The 18,117-nt window shown below is 47.4% G+C and overlaps 1 long non-coding RNA gene across 3 annotated transcripts in view; it reads right to left on the reverse strand.

Annotated features, from left to right (window-relative positions):
* LOC122213686 overlaps positions 1-8,095 on the reverse strand; it is a 29,687-nt gene extending 21,592 nt beyond the window's left edge. For all 3 annotated transcript variants that reach the window (XR_006199618.1, XR_006199626.1, XR_006199617.1), the window contains exons 1-2: positions 7,950-8,095; positions 5,331-5,438 (exon numbers count right to left, since the gene is read on the reverse strand). This is a non-coding gene — a long non-coding RNA (uncharacterized LOC122213686). The remainder of the gene's footprint in view (positions 1-5,330; positions 5,439-7,949) is intronic.
* Between the last annotated feature and the right edge of the window lie 10,022 nt (positions 8,096-18,117).

The following is an 18,117-nucleotide window of genomic DNA, read 5'->3' on the forward strand; positions in this document are numbered from 1 at the left end:
GTAGGGGCGCCTGGGTGGCTGAGTCGGTTAAGCGTCCGACTTCAGCTCAGGTCACGATCTCACAGTCCGTGAGTTCGAGCCCCGCGTCGGGCTCTGGGCTGATGGCTCGGAGCCTGGAGCCTGCTTCCGATTCTGTGTCTCCCTCTCTCTCTGCCCCTCCCCCGTTCATGCTCTGTCTCTCTCTGTCTCAAAAATAAATAAACATTAAAAAAAATTTTTTTAAGAAAGGAAAGAGTAGGGGCGCCTGGGTGGCGCAGTTGGTTAAGCATCCAACTTCAGCCAGGTCACAATCTCACGGTCCGTGAGTTCGAGCCCCGCGTTGGGCTCTGGGCTGATGGCTCGGAGCCTGGAGCCTGTTTCCGATTCTGTGTCTCCCTCTCTCTCTGCCCCTCCCCCGTTCATGCTCTGTCTCTCTCTGTCCCAAAAATAAATAAAAAATGTTGAAAAAAAAAATAAAAAAAAAAAAGAAAGGAAAGAGTAAAACTGTCATTAATTGAAGATGACATATTACATATAGAAAACCCTAAAGACTCCATAAAAAAGTGTTAGAATTAATAAATTTGATAAAGTTGCAAGATACAAAATCAATACACAAAAATGTGTTGCATTTCTATTTACTCATAATAAACTATCAGAAAGAGAAATTAAGAAAGCAATCCCATTTTCAATCACATCAGAAAGAGTAAAATACTTCGGAATAAATTTAACCAAGGCGGTGGAAGATCTATACCATGCTCACAGATTGGAAGAATCAATGCTGTTAAAATGTACACACTGCCCAAGGCAACGTACAGATTCAACACAAACCCTACCTAAATACCAATAGTATTTTTCACAGAAATAGAACAAAAAATCCTAAAACTTGTATGGGACTGTAAATGACCTTGAATCTTGAGGAAAAAAAAAAACAACAACCCAAAACTGGAGTCATCATGATCCCTGATTTAAAGTTTTATTACTGAAAATAATAGAATAGAGATCCCCAGAATAAACTCATGTATGTCAATTAGTCTTCAACAAAGGAGGCAAGAATATATAATGGGGAAAGGATAGTGTTTTCAATAAATGGTGCTGGGAAAACTGGACAGGCACATGGACGGAATGACGGGACCACTTTCTTACACCATACACAAAAATCAACTCAAAATGGATGAAAGACTGAGGGTGCCCGTCTGACTCATCAGCAGAGCATGTGACTCTTGATCGTGGGGTCATGAGTTCGAGCCCCATGTTGGGCACAGAGATTACTTTAAAGAAAAGAAAAGAGATGGATTAAAGAAAGGAAGACATGGGGGCACCTGGGTGGGTCAGTTGGTTGAGCGTCAAACTCTTGATTTCTGCTCAGGTCATGATCTCACGGTTCGTGGGATCAAGTCCTGAATCAGGCTCCAAGCTAACAGTGTGAAGCCTACTTGGGATTCTCTCTCTCTTCTTCTCTATCTGCCCCTCTCCGCTCACATGCACTCTCTCTCAAAATAAATAAAGCTTACAAAAAGAGAGAATGGAAGACTTGAAACTATAAAAGAAAACATAGACAGTGAGCTCCCTGACACAGGTCTTGGCAACGGCTTTTTGAATCTGACACCAAAAGCAAAAGCAACAAAAACGGAACTATACCAAACCAAAAATCTTCCACACGGCAAAGCAAATAATCAGCAAAATGAAAAGGCAACCTATTGAATGGGAGATATATTTGATCTCGCAAATAATGTATTTGATAAGGGGTTAATTTCCAAACTATGGAACAAACTCATACAACCCAACACCTAACAATCTGGTTAAAAATTAGAGAGAGGACTAAATAGACGTTCTTCCAAAGAAAGCATCCAGATGGACAACAGGCACATTAAAGTATGTTCAACCTCATACATCATCAGGGAAATGCAAATCAAAATTGCAATGAGCTATCACCTCGCACCTGTTAGAACAGCAATTATCACAAAGACGAGAAATAACACGCTGGAGAGGATGTCAAGAAGAGGGAACCCTGTGCACTGCTGGTGGCAATGTAAAGTGGCACCGCCACTATGAGAAATGGTGTGGTGACCTCCCCACAAAGTAAAAATGGAATTACCGTATGATCCAGTATTCCCACTGCCAGTTCTACACCCACAAGAACGGAAAGCAGGATCTTGAACATATATTTGCAAATCCATGTTCACAGCAGCATGTTTTACAACAGCCAAGGGATGGAGACAACCCAAGCGTCCACTGACAGATGAACAGGTGAAAAACAACGTGATATGTACATACAACGGAGTATTACTCGGCCTTAAAAAAGAAGGGAATCCTGTCACAGGTTACAGCACAGATGAATGTTGAGAGCATTATGCTAAGTGAAAATAAACAGTCACATAAAGATAACACTGCTTGATTCCACTTACAGGAGGCACCTTGAGTAGCCAGATTCATAAGAGACAGAAAGCACAAGAGGGGTTGCTGGGGTCTGGAGGGAGGCAATATGGAATTTCTGTTTTGAAAGATGAAAAATTCTGGAGATCTGTAGTACAACAATATGACTATACTTAGCGCTATTGAACTGTATACTTAAACATGGTTAAGATGAGAAATGTTATGTGTTTTTTTTTTACCACGATTAAAAATAACCCAGATGCCTAATTTTTAAGTTTTGATCCCTTGTGAACTAATTAATATCATACATGAACTATTATTAGTTCCTCTATGTTTCACACCCTTGATTTACATACCCAGGGTTGCTTGGAGTTTCAAATAGATGACAAATACAATCCAGTCACCATCACAATGCACTCAGTGAAAGGAGTTCAGACATGTGTTAGCTTCACTCGTTGTTTAGGATTGGAAACTCTCTCTCCAGTGTTATATGAAATCTCAAATTTTGTATTTTCTTAAAGATTTTATTTTGCTAGTGTTATTTTTTAATGTTTACCTGTCTTTGAAAGAGAGAGAGAGAGAGCGAGTGGGAGAGGAGCAGAGAGAGAGGGGGACAGAGGATCGGAAGCAGGCTCTGCGCTGACAGCAGAGAGCCCGATGTGGGGCTTGAACTCCCAAACCTCGAGACCATGACCCAAGTCAAAGTCAGATGCTCAACTGGCTAGCCCCAGGTGCCCCTAAAATTTTTATTTTTAAGTCATCTCTATACACAACATTAGGCTCGAACTCACAACCCCGAGAGCAAGAGCTGCAAGCTCTACCGACTGGGCCAGCCAGGTGCCCCTCAAATTTTGTGTTATTTTTGGTTTTTTTAATTTTTTAAAAAAATTTTTTAATGTTTTTATTCATTTTTAAGACAGAGAGAGACACAGCATGAGCAGGGGAGGGGCAGAGGGAGGAGACACAGAATCCGAAGCAGGCTCCAGGCTCTGAGCTGCCAGCACAGAGCCTGACGCGGGGCTCGAACTCACGGACTGTGAGATCATGACCTGAGCCGAAGTCCGACGCTCAACGGATTGAGCCACCCAGGCGCCCCCGTGTTGTTTTTAAACAATCGAACACAGCATAGAAATTCCAAATAACAAATTTCAAAAAAAAAAAAAAAAAAAAGAGGTTAGAGTGGGAGAGAGCCAAAGCATAAGAGACTCTTAAAAACTGAGAACAAACTGAGGGTTGATGGGGGGTGGGAGGGAGGGGAAAATGGGTGATGGGCATTGAGGAGGGCAACTGTTGGGATGAGCACTGGGTGTTGTACGGAAACCAATTTGACAATAAATTTCATATATTGAAAAAAAAAACAACAACAAAACCCCAAAATAACAAATTTCAGTGAGATGTACTATTTCAGCAGTTTTGATTAAAAATAGTAATTTTCTCTCAGTTTTTCAAGACTTTCACTTTCAGTCATAGCACTGTCGTCAATTAGTGTCGCTCCGACGCACGCACATCGAGGCCGGTGGAAGCAGATGGAGGCCGGTTTGCCAATGTGCAAGATATTCCAGTGGTTCTCAGTACAAGTGAATAACAGTTGCCATGTCCCCGGCTTAAACAGGTAGAGCTCGGAGGTGAGGGGGAACAGCGTTCTGAGAGGACAGGAAGAAGACGAGGACGTCGTCCACCCGCGTCCCTTCTGGAGTAGGAGGCACATGGAAGTCCTACACTTTCAGAGACTGTATTGTTTTATGTTACGGTTCAATAGCTGGAAGTGCTTTTCTCTGGGGACGCTGGCTATATTTGGTTCACGGTATTGCTCTGCAGGCATTTCTTCCCAATTTCTTTTATTAGTTAAGTAGACTTTGGTTAAGACCAAGCAGTTTACAGGAACAGATTTCCTTGACAATTTATTTAAAAAGGAGTTGGGGCGGTCAGCTTGTAGTCAGGCTAGATGGGACACATGTGTCAGTTAAAACCCATCAAGAAGCTAAGGATAAAACCACACAAGTCAGCAGCCTTGTCTGATGGCAAAAATTACTCGACTCACGGTGAGGAGACTATAATTTTCATTTCAAGTCAATTACCAACCGGCAAGGCATTGGGGATATCTTTTAAATTCCTTAAGTCGCATTGATTCATCTCTAAAATGGAGGGTGGGACTACGTGATCTCTTAAGGTCCTCTCCTGCTCTAAAATCTTATCGTGTAATGAATCCAGAGACCCGCTGGACCTCCCAGCCTCTGGCCCCAGTCACTCGTGCAGGCTATTTGGCTGCCCTCCACGACTCAGATCACTTCAAACAGCGGTCACTAACAGCCCTGCAACAAACGTTCCTCCCATCTCCCCCTCCCTGACCTCCCTCGTTCCTCCCATCTCCCCCTCCCTGACATCCCCAATGTAGTTTTCCTGCTTGCTCTGCATTTAAGGGCACCAGGAGGTCAGGATTTTCAGTCCTCACTGTTTACCCTCCAGTCCTCTGAGAGCAGAGTGTGGGCGGGCCCAGTAATGCTTGAGGTTCAGATTCTGTGGAGTAGAGTGCAAAGAGCAGGAATAAACAGACACAGAATGTGGCTCCACCTTTAACCCGCTCTCAGACGTGTTAAGTGCGGTAATGAGCACAAAGGACTGGGATCCGACACATAGAAATATAACCAATCCCTTTCAAGTACAATTAAAAAAAATTTTTTTAATGTTTATGTATTTTTGAGAGAGAGGGGGAGACTGAGCGTGAATGGGGAATGGGCAGAGAGAGAGGGAGACACAGAATCTGCAGCAGGCTCCGGGCTCTAAGCTGTCAGCACAGAGCCTGACGCGGGGCTCGAACTCACAGACCGCGAGATCATGACCTGAGCCGAAGTCGGACGTTCAACCGACTGAGCCGCCCAGGCGCCCCAGGCACAATTTTTAAAGCATTTCTCATACTGTGAAACCGTCCTTGGCCTTCTCCCCTCCTCCTCCCACACCAAGCAGAGAGCCCACCCTACCTGGCAGACGTCCGATTCCCTACAGGACCACTGGCTAAGCCTGCTGGCGTCAACAAACTGGAAGCGGGCTGGATTGCCGTGTAGATGAGAGCAAGGAATCCTATCCACCTGGGCCAAACACAGAAAAGCCCAAAGTATATAAATTTGCTAAGGGGGTGCCGAGTTGACTCAAAAACAAGCAGACACCAACGTCTCGTCCAGACACAGGGATGAAGTCGAGACTCAGGACTAGATGTCACTGAAAAGGAAGCAGGGTGGAATCAAGGCGGGAGGGGGGGGAGGGGGGTCCCTAAGTTAGGCGGATCAATAAGGATCCATCTGACCTCTCTTACAATTCAATGAACATCCTTAAAAAGTTCATCTTCAGCGAAGAGTAAAAACAAAGCAAAAGAAAAAGCAAAGAAAAAAGAGGCAAAGGACGTAAAAATCCAATTCAAAAGGCTGACACTTTAAAAAATCAACTTCTCTACGATATAATTTACATACAACAAAATGCACCTATTTAAGCGCAATTAAAATAAGAAACATTTCCACCATTGGTTCCATAAGGAACCCAAAAAAGTTCCTTATTCCCCATCTTTTGTTGAAACTTCTCCTTACCCTCAACCCCAGGCAACCACCGGTCTGTTTTCTGTCCCTTAGAGATTAGAATGCCTTTTAAAAAGAATTTCTTACAAATAAAATCAAATGCTGGGACCCCTGGGTGGCTCAGTCAGTTGAGCGTCAATCTCTTGATTTCCAGCTCAGGTTGTGATCTCGCTGTCATGGGATCGAGCCCCGTGTCCAGCTCCGTGCTAAGCATAGAGCCTGCTTGGGATTCTCTCTCTCTGCCCCTCCCCCCTCTGTGTGTGTATGTGTGTCTCTCTCAAAATAAATAACTTAAAATTTAAAAACAAAAAAAATGATATCAAATGCTATGTACTTTTCTGTTTCTGTGTTTTTCATTCTGCAAAATATTTTTGAGATTCGTCCATGTTGTTGCACGTAGCTGAGTATATTCCATTGTATAAATATACCACAAGTTGTTGACCTACTCACCTGTGAATAAATATTTGGGGTCTTGCTAATTTGGGGCTGTGAACGTCTGTGCACAAGTCTTTGTGTGGACAACTGTTTTCATTTCTCTCGGGTGCATACTGAACAGCGGAGTTCTGACACGCAAACCTGGTAAGAGATTGCCAAACTGGTTTCCGAAGTTGTTGTACCCTTTCACACTCCCACCGGCAGTGTATTCAAATTACAGTTGCTCTGCATCATTGCCATTACTCGGTATTGTCCTTTCAGTTCTAGTCATTTTAATGTGTGTGTAGTCATTTTTATTTGCTTTTTCCTGAGAATAATAATGCAGAGTGTCTTCATGTGGTTACATTTTTTTTGCACATTTTTTTTTGCAGAATCCTTTGTTCTGTTTGAGCTGTTTATCTTGCCGAGCTCTCTTAGAAGTACTAGTATTTTATCCATCCACTTCCTTAAATGGTCCACGTAGATCATCGTATCGTTGGCAAATAATTACAATTTGGATCCTCTGTTCTGATATGCACACATCAGTTATTTTTCTTATTGTATTGCATTAGCTAGAACTTCCAGTAAAATGTACTATAGAGAAATTATAATAAGCATATTCATCTTGTTTCTGACTATAATGAAAATTTTGCACTGTTTCACCATTAAGTATGATGCTTTTGTATGTTTCTGATAGCTATACTTTATTCAATTAATAAGAAATCTTCCTTCTGTTGATAATCTCATGAGTGTAGCAAAATGCTTTTAATGCAAGCAAGGCTGTAAATTTCTTTCTGAATACAATGCACATTTTTTTTCTTTTAAAGTTTACTGATGTACTTTGAGAGGGGGTGGGGTGGGGAAGGGCAGAGAGAGAGGGAGAGAGAGAATCCCAAGCAGGCTCCGTGCCATCACCACTCAATGCCACAAACCATGAGACCATGACCTAAGCCGAAATCGAGAGTTAGTTGCTTAACCGACTGGGCCACCCAGATGCCCCCGGACATTTCTAGAGATATATTTTTACCTAGAAAATAAATGTGATGCTTTAATAAGATCACATAACTATGGAATGTGATGTTATTAATTTGATTTAAACATAAAGAAGTGTCAGTTTAGGGGCGCCTGGGTGGCTCAGTCGGTTGAGCGTCTGACTTCAACTCAGGTCACGATCTCACGGTCCGTGGGTTCGAGCCCCGCGTCGGGCTCTGGGCTGACGGCTCAGAGCCTGGAGCCTGCATCCGATTCTCTGTCTCCCTCTCCCTCTGCCCCTCCCCGTTCATGCTCTGTCTCTCTCTGTCTCAAAAATAAATAAACGGTAAAAATTAAAAAAAAAAATTTAAATAAATAAATAAATAAATAAACATAAAGAAGTGTCAGTTTAGACACAACTTCTTCTGGTCACGTGTTACAAAGAGTAAACAAGCAAAAGACCCCAGATCTACCGGCCACAGACCCAGAAGGGGAGGGAATGAGGAGGATACATTTTAACCGGTTTCCCGAAGAAAGGGCCCTTGTAAGAGAGAGCGACAAAAGTAATGGGGCCCAAGTGTGCGAGGCCAACCAGATCTCAGATCGCACTTGGCGACAGCAATGGCTGTAACGGGCTAGTCTCACCTGAGAGACTGCACTACCGTGAACTTCCCGGCTTCTTCCAAGCGCACGGCGACACGCGGCCCGTGGCAGGCGGCTGCGGAGACGTCGTGGACCCGCCGGGGCAGCCGGGCAGCCCGGGCAGGTGGCCGGGCAAACAGGCGCACTCGCACCGGCAGCCGGAGAGCCCTCGCACCGCGACGGCGTCGCTCTTCCGCCTTGTAGCCCCTCGGCGCTTCCGGAAGCTTCCGCCCCCAACGGCCGCGGCTCCTCACCAGCCAATCACCTTTACCCAACCAGACTAAGGGAGCCCTCCTCCACCGCCCCCCGCCCCCACTGCCCCGGCAGGAGAAGCGTCGGGAGTCGCTGCTACGGAGATCGCAGGAGTGGCGCGAAGCTGGGTTCGTGCCCCTGTGAGCATCTTGTGTTGTCTGTGCCGTTTCCTGACTCTGCAAGTAATCTTTCCGAGACCCCCGGACCCTGCCATCTTGGCACTGACATTGCGCAAGTGAGCAGATCTTTTTTTTTTTTAGTTTTCAGAAAGAGAGAGAGAGACAGACAGCGCCAGCCAGGGAGAGCGGCAGAAGGAGAGAGAGAAAATCTTTTTTTTTTTTTTTTTTTTAACTTTTTTTAAGGGTTATTTATTTTTGAGAGAGAGACAGTGTGAACCAGGGAGGGGCAGAGAGAGAGAGGGAGACACAGAATCCGAAGCAGGCTCCAGGCTCCGAGCCGTCAGCACAGAGCCCGACGCGGGGCTCGAACTCAAGAACCGCGAGGTCATGACCTGAGCTGAAGTCGGACGCTTAACCGACTGAGCCCCCCCCAGGGCGCCCCAAGAGAGACAAAGTCTTAAGCAGGCTCCACGCCAGCCTGGAGCCCGTGGCGGAGCTCGATCCCTCGACCGGGAGATCGTGACCTGAGCTGAAATCAGGAGTTGGACACTCAAGCAACTGACCCCAGCGGATCTTTCTGTGCCGCACCATGATGCCAAAGCCAATAAACGGTCGAAAGCAAGCTCCCCAGACTGGATCTCGCACAACTGCTGTCACACAAATACGAAAAGCCGCTCCCCCACGACCCTCATGCCGAACACACATCACTTACACACACTCGCTAAGTGCCAGGCCCTGTGGTACATGCTTCACCAACACCAAGTGGTCCCATTCAGGCCTCTGGGCAACCTCGCAAGGCTGCTGCGATTCCCCCTCTGTCACAGATGAGGACGAGGCTGGGAGGGGCTCACTAACTTCCCCCAAGGCCGCACACCGGCTGCTGACTGAACCATGAGCAAATCCAGGCCGTGGGCCTCGGAGTGTCTGCTCTTAATCACTACAGGATACTTCCTTTTATCCGAAAGTAAAAGGGAAAAAATGTCACCGGGTGGGGATGTACTTAAAGCCAAACAACGCATCGTACCCTGGGCTGCAAAGTGAATCCTCAGCACATCCTGAGCAACTTGCATAGGCAGCCCTGGATGGGGACGGGTCACTGTCCGGATACAATCAGAACGGTTTACATAGAGGGGCGCCTGGGGGGCTCAGTCGGTTGAGCGTCCGAGTTCGGCTCAGGTCATGACCTGACGGTTCGTGAGTTCGAGCCCCGCGTGGGGCTCTGTGCTGACGGCTCGGAGCCTGGAGCCTGCTTGGGACTCTGTGTCTTCTTCTGTCTCTGCCCCTCCCCCATGCTCTCTTTCTCTTTCTTTTCTTTTCTTTTTTTTTTTTTTAACATTTATTTTTGAGACAGAGAGAGACAGAGCATGAACAGGGGAGGGGCAGAGAGAGAGGGAGACACAGAATCTGAAATGGGCTCCAGGCTCCCCGAGCTGTCAGCCAAGAGCCTGACCAGGGGCTCGAACTCAGGGACCGCGAGATCATGACCCGAGCCGAAGTCGGAGGCTCAACCGACTGAGCCCCCCCAGGCGCCCCCCCCCCTCTCTTTCAAAAATAAATAAACATTAAAAAAAATTTTTTAATTAAAAAGAAAAAAAAGATCTGTTACATGGAGTAGCAGCCAGCAGCCCACACTGTCGTTGGAAGCGGTTGACCCCGTTCTTCCGAAAATGCCCACTGCCCGCTGGTGTAGGGGTCGGGGATAGTGGCCACGGGTGGGTCGCGCGTGACACCAAATTCGTCGTCAGCAAGAGCCACGGTTGAGACCGCGGGGAAGCGGGGAGGCGCCGCAGCCGGAGCCCGAGGCGACACGCGGCTGTTCGGGGGCCCCCCGCGCGCCAAGGGCACGTTGGATCTTGCCCTTCGAGGTGGCGGGACCGGGCGCGGGAGCCAGAGCCCCCAGGCCGAGGGGGAAACGTGCGGCGGCTCCCGGGCGCGGGTCGAAGGAGCCTTGCCACCCGCGAGGGGCAGCGGCCGCGGCACCACCGCCCGGAGGCCCCAGGACCCTCGGGCCCCGCTCGGGCCTCCGCCGGCACGTAAACCCTCGGCAGATCCTCCCGCGGTCCCCGATCCCAGCTGGACGCCTAGAGGAGGCCAGCGGGAGCCGGGGACTGGGGGGACCGGGCCGGGGCCCCTGCAGCAGCCCCGGGGGAAGGAGGCGGGCAACCTGTGTCACATGGTCTGTGGCAGCTCTTGTCCAAAATGCCGCTCCCTTGCGTCTCCCCAGTGACGGTGTGAGTCGTCGGCATCCCGGCACACGCCTGGAAAAACTGCGCTTCAAAGAGGGCGGGCAATGGGCCCAAACTGGCACGAGCCCCCGGGGAGTGCTGCAGCGGCCCTTGAAACCAGGACGGCTGAAGGCCGCACGCAAACCTCCCCGTTGTGTCCTCCTGTCCCGGCGAGTGTGGATGGAGGCGGGGCCTGCTGTCTACACTAGCTCAGACACCGGGGAGGTTCCTAACCAAGGCCACCGCTTTCTTTCTTCCACTTCACGCATCGTTGAACGGCTTTTCCTTTTCGCACGACCGACGTAACCACCAGTCTCAAATGACCTCTCTACAGGAATCGTAAGCAGGTATGTTTTTTCGAGCTTATTCAAGTCGACGCAAATGGGGTTGGCAGAATGAACAGTGGGAGCAAAATTTAAATGACTGCAAATGTCGTGTCCGTATCATCTGGATTGGAGAGCGGAAGTCTGGGGATTCGGCATGGGCTTTATTCAGACTAAGGGTCTGAAAAGTGCCACACTCGGCATTGCCTGTCACTGCCGTGTCACTCAACTCAGCCCTGACCCGCTGGGACTGACCCCCACCCCGGGAAGGGGGATGACTGGCTCAGCTTCCTGTCTGGGAAGCGGTGCCCGGGACCCCGAGCCACTCCCTGGGGGCCGAGCCCTCCCTCCGTCCTCAGCTTCGCCTTGACTCTGTGGCAGGCCACCCGGAGCCACCTGGACTGGAGTCAAGACACCCTAATGATGCCAAACGTCTGTAATTACTACTTGTCCGTTTCACCTGCCCTTTTAAGCACGGTCCAAGAAACTAGGACATCTTTTGTAGTGAATTCAAAACTAAAGCATAACCTCTTGGAAATTCCCATTGGAGGCCGTTCTATTTATAAGGTTCTGATGACATCATGGCCTCAGCAATGACAGGTCCTGTGCACAAGAAATTTGGAACGTGGACCAAGTTTTGGGGATTTTCTACGTTGCTCCCAGTACAAGACTAACTCAACATGTACCTGAAATAACCACCTTAGCCTTATATTTATTTTCCCATATGTTCTAAAATGTATCGGTCAGGGCCAATTTGTTGTCACTCATTCATTCATTCATACAGTTTCAGCCGATGCTTGTTGAGTGTTAAACTCAGGCGCAAGCTGGGCCTTGGGACACAAGGGAAAAAACACACACCCTACTGTCTGGAAGAAAGAAAGAAAAGAAATAACACTGATTAAGTGTGAGTCAACTCTGTGCACTGAGTTAGAATGACAGATGTGGTAACAGATAATTGAGATAGAATTTAAAAAAATTTTTTAACATTTATTCATTTTTAAGAGACACAGAGAGACAGAGCACGAGTGGGGGAGGGCAGAGAGAGAAGGAGACACAGAATCTGAAACAGGCTCCAGGCTCTGAGCTGTCAGCACAGAGCCCGACAAGGGACTCAAACCCATGAACCGTGAGATCATGACCTGAGCCAAAGTCAGAGGCTTAACCAACTGAGTCACCCAGGTGCCCCTGAAATTGAGTGAATAGAATAGAATAGAATAGAGTAGAGTAGAATAGAGTAGAATAGAATAGAATTTTGGAGAGCGGTCACTCAAGATCCTATGGGTGCATGGGAAGGGGAAACGAGGTGTCCTTCCGATGGAGGTGGCCAGCTGGCACCTGCAAATGTAGGCAACACGTTATCTTTTCTAACTCTGTTCTTCTTCCGTGTGTTCCGATACTGTTCTTTCCTCCGCCACACAGGCATCTCTGGGCGTGAGGGGACTGTTAGCACAGACGATAAACAATTGACCTAACTCCCAAGTAGAGTCTCAGTTTACTCAGTTAGCCTTGTTTTGCTTGCTTATCTAAAAATTTCTGTATTTCTTGAGTGGTTAATGTACCTACATGATTCATGTTAGCAGGCGTTTGGCAGAAGTTGATTCCCACCCTCGGGGATGACTTTGGGGGGGTTGGGGACGTTAGTGGAGGCAGTCGCTGCCGATGTGGTGGGAACAGCGAGAGAACCAGGACTAGAAGTGGGGCCTGAAGGTGGACGGCGTTGCCACGATCCCGTGACAGGATGCGAACGGGTGAGGACTGCTTCTCACGGCTGAGCAGAGAACGTGGTTTCTCGAGCTGGAATCCACTCCCGCTGACGATGCTGTGAAGGTTGTTGAAGTGACCACATGGGATTTGGAATATCACATACACTTAGTAGTTAAAGAAGGGGCAGGGTTTGAAAGGATGGACTCCGAGTTTGAAAGCAGTTCTACTGTGGGTGAAACGCTCTCAAACAGTATCGCGTGCACGGGGAAGTCGTTCACGAAAGGAAGTCAGTCGATGCGGCAAACTTCACTGTTGTGTTATTTCAAGAAATTGCCGCGGCCACCCCAGCCTTCAACACCCACCACCCCGATCGGTCAGCAGCCATCAACATCGAGGCAGGACCCTCCAGCACAAAAAAAATGTCGCTTGCTGAAAGCTCACATGATGATTAATAGCACTTCTTAGCGATACAGTAATTTTAGGTTAAGGTACAGGGAGCCTGGCTGGATCAGTCGGGAGAATCCGTGTCGGTTGGTCTCAGGGCCGCAAGTTCAAGCCCCACGCTGGGGGTAGAGATTACTTAGATAAATAAATTTAAAACTTAAATTAAATTAGGGGCACCTGCGCGGCTCAGTCGGTTAAGTGTCTGACTTCGGCTCAGGTCATGATCTCAGAGTTTGTGGGTTCGAACCCCGCATCGGGCTCTGTGCTGACAGCTCGGAGCCTGGAGCCTGCTTCGGACTCTGTGTCTCCCTCTCTCTCTGCCCTTCCCCTGCTTGCACTCGGTCTTTCTCTCTCTCTCTGTCTCTCTCAAAAACAAATAAGCATTAAAAACTTAAATTAAATTAAGGTACATATACTGTTTTTTTAGACATAATGATATAGCAGTTAAGACTACAGTAAACATAACTTTTATATGCACTGAGAAACCAAAAAATAATTTGACTTGCTTTGTTGTGATATTCACTTTATTTTAGTGGTCTGGAACTGAACCTGTAATATCTCTGAGGTATGCCTGTATATTTACTTGTTCATCACCGTTTCTTTTTTCAAAAGACTATAAACTTCACTGGGTCAGATTTTTTTTTTCTGGTTTATTGAACAGCCTCAGCTGTACAGATCTGCAAATACAGTAAATGTTCATTAATATTTATTGAATAGATGCACTAAATTTTCATTTTATTTTTCTGTAAGAATTTTCATCTTTTTTCTTATGAATTTTTCATAGTTCAGATATTAGCCCTTTATGAATATGCTGTAAATATTTTCTTAGAATATCTGTCTACAGTTTTATGAATTTTCTTACACTATTGATAACATATTTTGCATACTGTATTATAGACTTTTCCAACTTGTGACTATAGACATTTTCTCATATCTTTAAAAAATCCTTTGAAATCAGGACTACCGGGTGGTAGAAGCAGAAATCTGCTATGTCTGGGCACGTCTTGTGACCTGGAAGAATGTGCTGGATGATTTGTATGAGAGAGAAGGTCTCTCCTGGGAAACAAGGAATTCTGGGGGTGCTGGCTGGCTCAGTCTGTAGAACACACAACTCCTGATCATGAGTGTGAGCCCTACGTTGGGCATAGAGATTACTGAAGTAAATAAAACTTAAAAACGAAACAAGGAATTCTGAGGAGAGGAGCCACGTCCCAGGAGCTCGATTTACTGGTTTCCACCCATTCTAAGACAAGCTTTTGTTTTTTTCTTTTCACATTTTCACACTCTGGACCAGGATGTATCTTATAATTGATGGCACCTTCCAATTACAGTTGGCAGTGTTTTTCCCCCTTTTAATAGCACATAGAATAACAACGTGCCTCACAACTGGTAAGTCTTAGATTTGGTGAGATTCAAAAAGAAGACTTGGTCACCTAAGGAGAGTGCGGTTGAGACCACAGCATGGTCCACGGCATGCAGTCCTCCCCTCCCAGCTGTCTCTTTGCTAGTCTCCCTGGGCTCATTTTTAATTCAATGGAGAACGGGAACAGTTAAAAAGAAAAATGAAGGAGGTGTTCCAAGTACGAGGGGATGACCGGCACACGAGAGGAACTGGATTCCCTTATATGAGGACGTGACACTCTGGGGGTGGGGGGGGTCAGGCCGCACCTTGGCCTGCAGGTGTTCAGGGGCATTGGTAGCACTTGGCCAAACAGGCCTGCTCTCGGGAATGTTGGAGACCTTCTCTGGAAAGACTTGGGAGATGGTAAATGGTGCCGGGTTCCACCGACATCTCGCAGTCCCCTCAGTGAGTACATCTCTCTCCCTCCCTGGGTCAGATTTGAACCTCCGGGGTGCGGGTGGGGGCGTGGGGGAGGTTGGCTATTGACTTCAGTTACAGTTGGGAGAAAATGAGGAGATGGGTTAGAGCTCAAGGAGAATCAACCTTCCCTTAAAATGTATTCACTTGAGAAGAGATTATTCAGGGCTTCAGGCACGGTGGGGTGGGTCTCCTCAGACCCACGAGGAATTCCAGCTGCTTCTGCTGGCAAGAAATAATCAGCGGGGTTTGAGAGTATTCACCTCCATCCAAATGCACCCAAATGCCCTCATTACAGTGCATGGGGTACCTCCCTTTTCCTGTCAGGTCCCTCAAGTTCATAGACCATTGGGCAAGACTGTGGATGCAATGTGTGTTGTAATTCTGAAATCCACAGGTTTGACCTTTGGGCCTTTTGGGGACAGTTTACTGGCCCTACAGCCCTAAAATACAAGAGTTTCTTTTAGAGCCGTTACTGAAAATCTCTGGTTTTCTGACTCTGCATGAAGTTGGAAGTTTTCTTTTGATAAGCATTCCACGCAGCCACTCTGTAGGCCTTATGAGCAGCATTCCTGTCCCTGCGCCCTCGCAGTGGCCACTGGCCCTCAAAGCATCACCTTCGTCCCTGGCGCCCACAGATACAGACTCAAGCAACTGTGTGGTCCGGGTGTTCTGCACCTGCAGGGGCCCATTTCCACTGCCACCCGACCCATTCAGCTTAGACAATGAATCCCAGACCCCCACCTTTGCGGGTCATTTCCTGGAGCCACTTCTGACGCCAAATAGTTCATCAGTCAGGGTTCTATCGAAAAAACAGAAGCCATTCCAGATATTTTAAGCAGAAAGGAATTTAATTTGTGGAATCAGATACTTAAAAAAAAAAAAAAAAACTGATGGAAGTTCTAAAAGAACAAAAGTCAAGGGAAGCAGGCATCAGTTTCCAAATTCATCATGCGAGCTGTGGGGCAGAGACTTAGGAATCTGTTGCCATTTGTTTCCTGATCGAGAACCTCCACCAAAGGTCAGACACCTGGAAGCAGGGGGCCTCACAAGGGAGCCTGGTGGCTGTGCAGAGCCTTGGCTGTTCTAGGGTCCACACATCAGCCCACTACGTCTGTGCCTCGTTGCCTTTCAAATAATGCACGAGTGCCCGTCGTGGTCAAAATGTAAATCCTAGAACCCTGAAGACAAGGGTTTCGGGGAAATATAGTTCTTTCCATGGAAGGCAGCGGTGATAAACAGGGTTGAAGATTAAACAAAAGAGGGAGAGAAAGCCTCACTATGTCTAGCACACCCCATAAAAATAACCTTTTTTGTAATCAGGAATTCACCTCTCTTAATTAGACTCTTCCTGTGGAAGGCTCCTGCCCTGGCCATGACCAGAGTTTCTCAATGACTGACCCTCAGGCCAACTGCATCGGGTCAACCCGGGAGTTCCCTGGGCCCCACCCCAAACCTACTCTCTGGAGGAGAACTTTCTGGAACACTTAAGTACATTTACTACTAATGTTAGGCGCAGTCCATGTTGCCTTCTGGGAGGCTTTTCTTTTCCTCCTAGCTATGAAGCTAGCTAAGTTTTAGAAAGCCCACAGAACTCAATGAGCATGTCCAGGTCCCAAGAGCACTCTGTTCAGCCAGAGGGGGCACTGACTCTGCTCAGAGTGGCAGCTTGTGTTGTCAGAAGCAGGTGGGGACCTTCCACCCACTGGAGGCATCTGAGACTGGCCCAGCCTCCCGGTAAGCCCCAGTGCGTGTGTCCAAGTACAAAACAGGAAGCTGCCTTTGTCCTAAAGAATGACAAGTAGTCCACTGTAGGCTTCCAGCTAATCATCCCCAATCATTACCCTCGGTAGAAATGACAGATTTATAGTTACATACCTTTATGCCTTAGCAGAGAATAAAATTACGCTGAGTTACAAATCAGATGGATATTAAAATTCTAAAGATGATGGATACAAAGACAAATATACCATTATAAATGCTTGGGACTTAACTATTTTTTCTTTTTAAGGACAGGCAATTAAAAATTAAATTGGTAAAGAACAACAACAACAAAAGAACAGAGGCAAGTTATCTTGCCCACCAAAATAGTTGGAGCAAAAATGGAATCTGGTCTTAAAAATTCTTTGAACTTAGGGGCCTGGGTGGCTCAGTCGGTAAAGTGACTGACTTCAGCTCAGGTCATGATCTCATGGCTCATGAGTTCGAGCCCCGCGTCGGGCTCTGTGCTGACAGCGTTATGCCCAGAATTCGTGATCCCCAAAGACCACCAGGGAGCCGAGTCCGATGCAAAAGCAAAGAGCCTTTATTCGGGCTAGCTCGAGCTCAATCACCTACCTGCACCGAGGCAGCAGTGAGATACCAGAGAGAGAGAGAGTTTCAAAAGCACAAAGGTTTTATAGGGATAATGGCCTTAGCTGATTGGCTGGGGAAGGGTCGTGGCCTCAGCCGATTGGCTGGGGAAGGGTCGTGGCCTCAGCTGATTGGCTGCCAAAGTGTGGTCCCAGATCTGCAATTATCAGCATCACCTGGAACTTATTAAAAATGCAAATGTTGGGCCTGGTGGTCATAGACCCACTGAATCAGAAACTCTGGGGGTGGGGCTCAGCAATCTGTGTTTGAACAAGTCTTCCCGGAGATTTTGATGCACCTGAAGTGTAAGAACCACTGTGTCTGAGGGTCTCTAACATGTTTGGCCTCCGTGTATACAGAACGTTTCTCACTGGCACCTATTAACCATTGGCTGTCAGCCTTGCCGTGCTATATAAATACCTAGCACCAAACACCATCCCCAGAGACTCTGATGAATTGGTTTGGGGAGGGGTAAAATGCTCCCAGGTCATTCGAAGCCTGGACAGGGTTGAGGGCTCCTGCCTCTGGCCCCGACCTGAGAGAAGCCCTCCGTCTTCTACTCACACTTTCCACGCCTCTCAATTCCCCTTCCTCCCACCTCAGACTTCGGAAGAATGCATCAATCGGTAGCCTGCTTTCTTAGAAAACATAAGTTACTCAAGGGGAGGAGGCGTGGTCTGAGGTTTGAGCGGGAACTTCTTTCTGCGACCATGTCGGGCACATAGTCACTAGTCGGCGGCCTAGGCCTGCTCTTTCAACAGCTCAGAGCCTGGAGCCGGCTTCGGGTTCTGTGTCTCCCTCTCTCTCTGCCTGCCTCTCTCTCTCTCTCTCTCTCAAAAATTAGTAAACATTAAAAAGATTTAAAAAATCTTTGAACTTAGAACCGTACAAATGACAAAGAAGGGGTGTCTGACACATCGGTAGCCTTGTACA

This window comes from Panthera leo, chromosome A1, assembly GCF_018350215.1.
Source record: "Panthera leo isolate Ple1 chromosome A1, P.leo_Ple1_pat1.1, whole genome shotgun sequence".
Lineage (NCBI taxonomy): Eukaryota > Metazoa > Chordata > Mammalia > Carnivora > Felidae > Panthera > Panthera leo.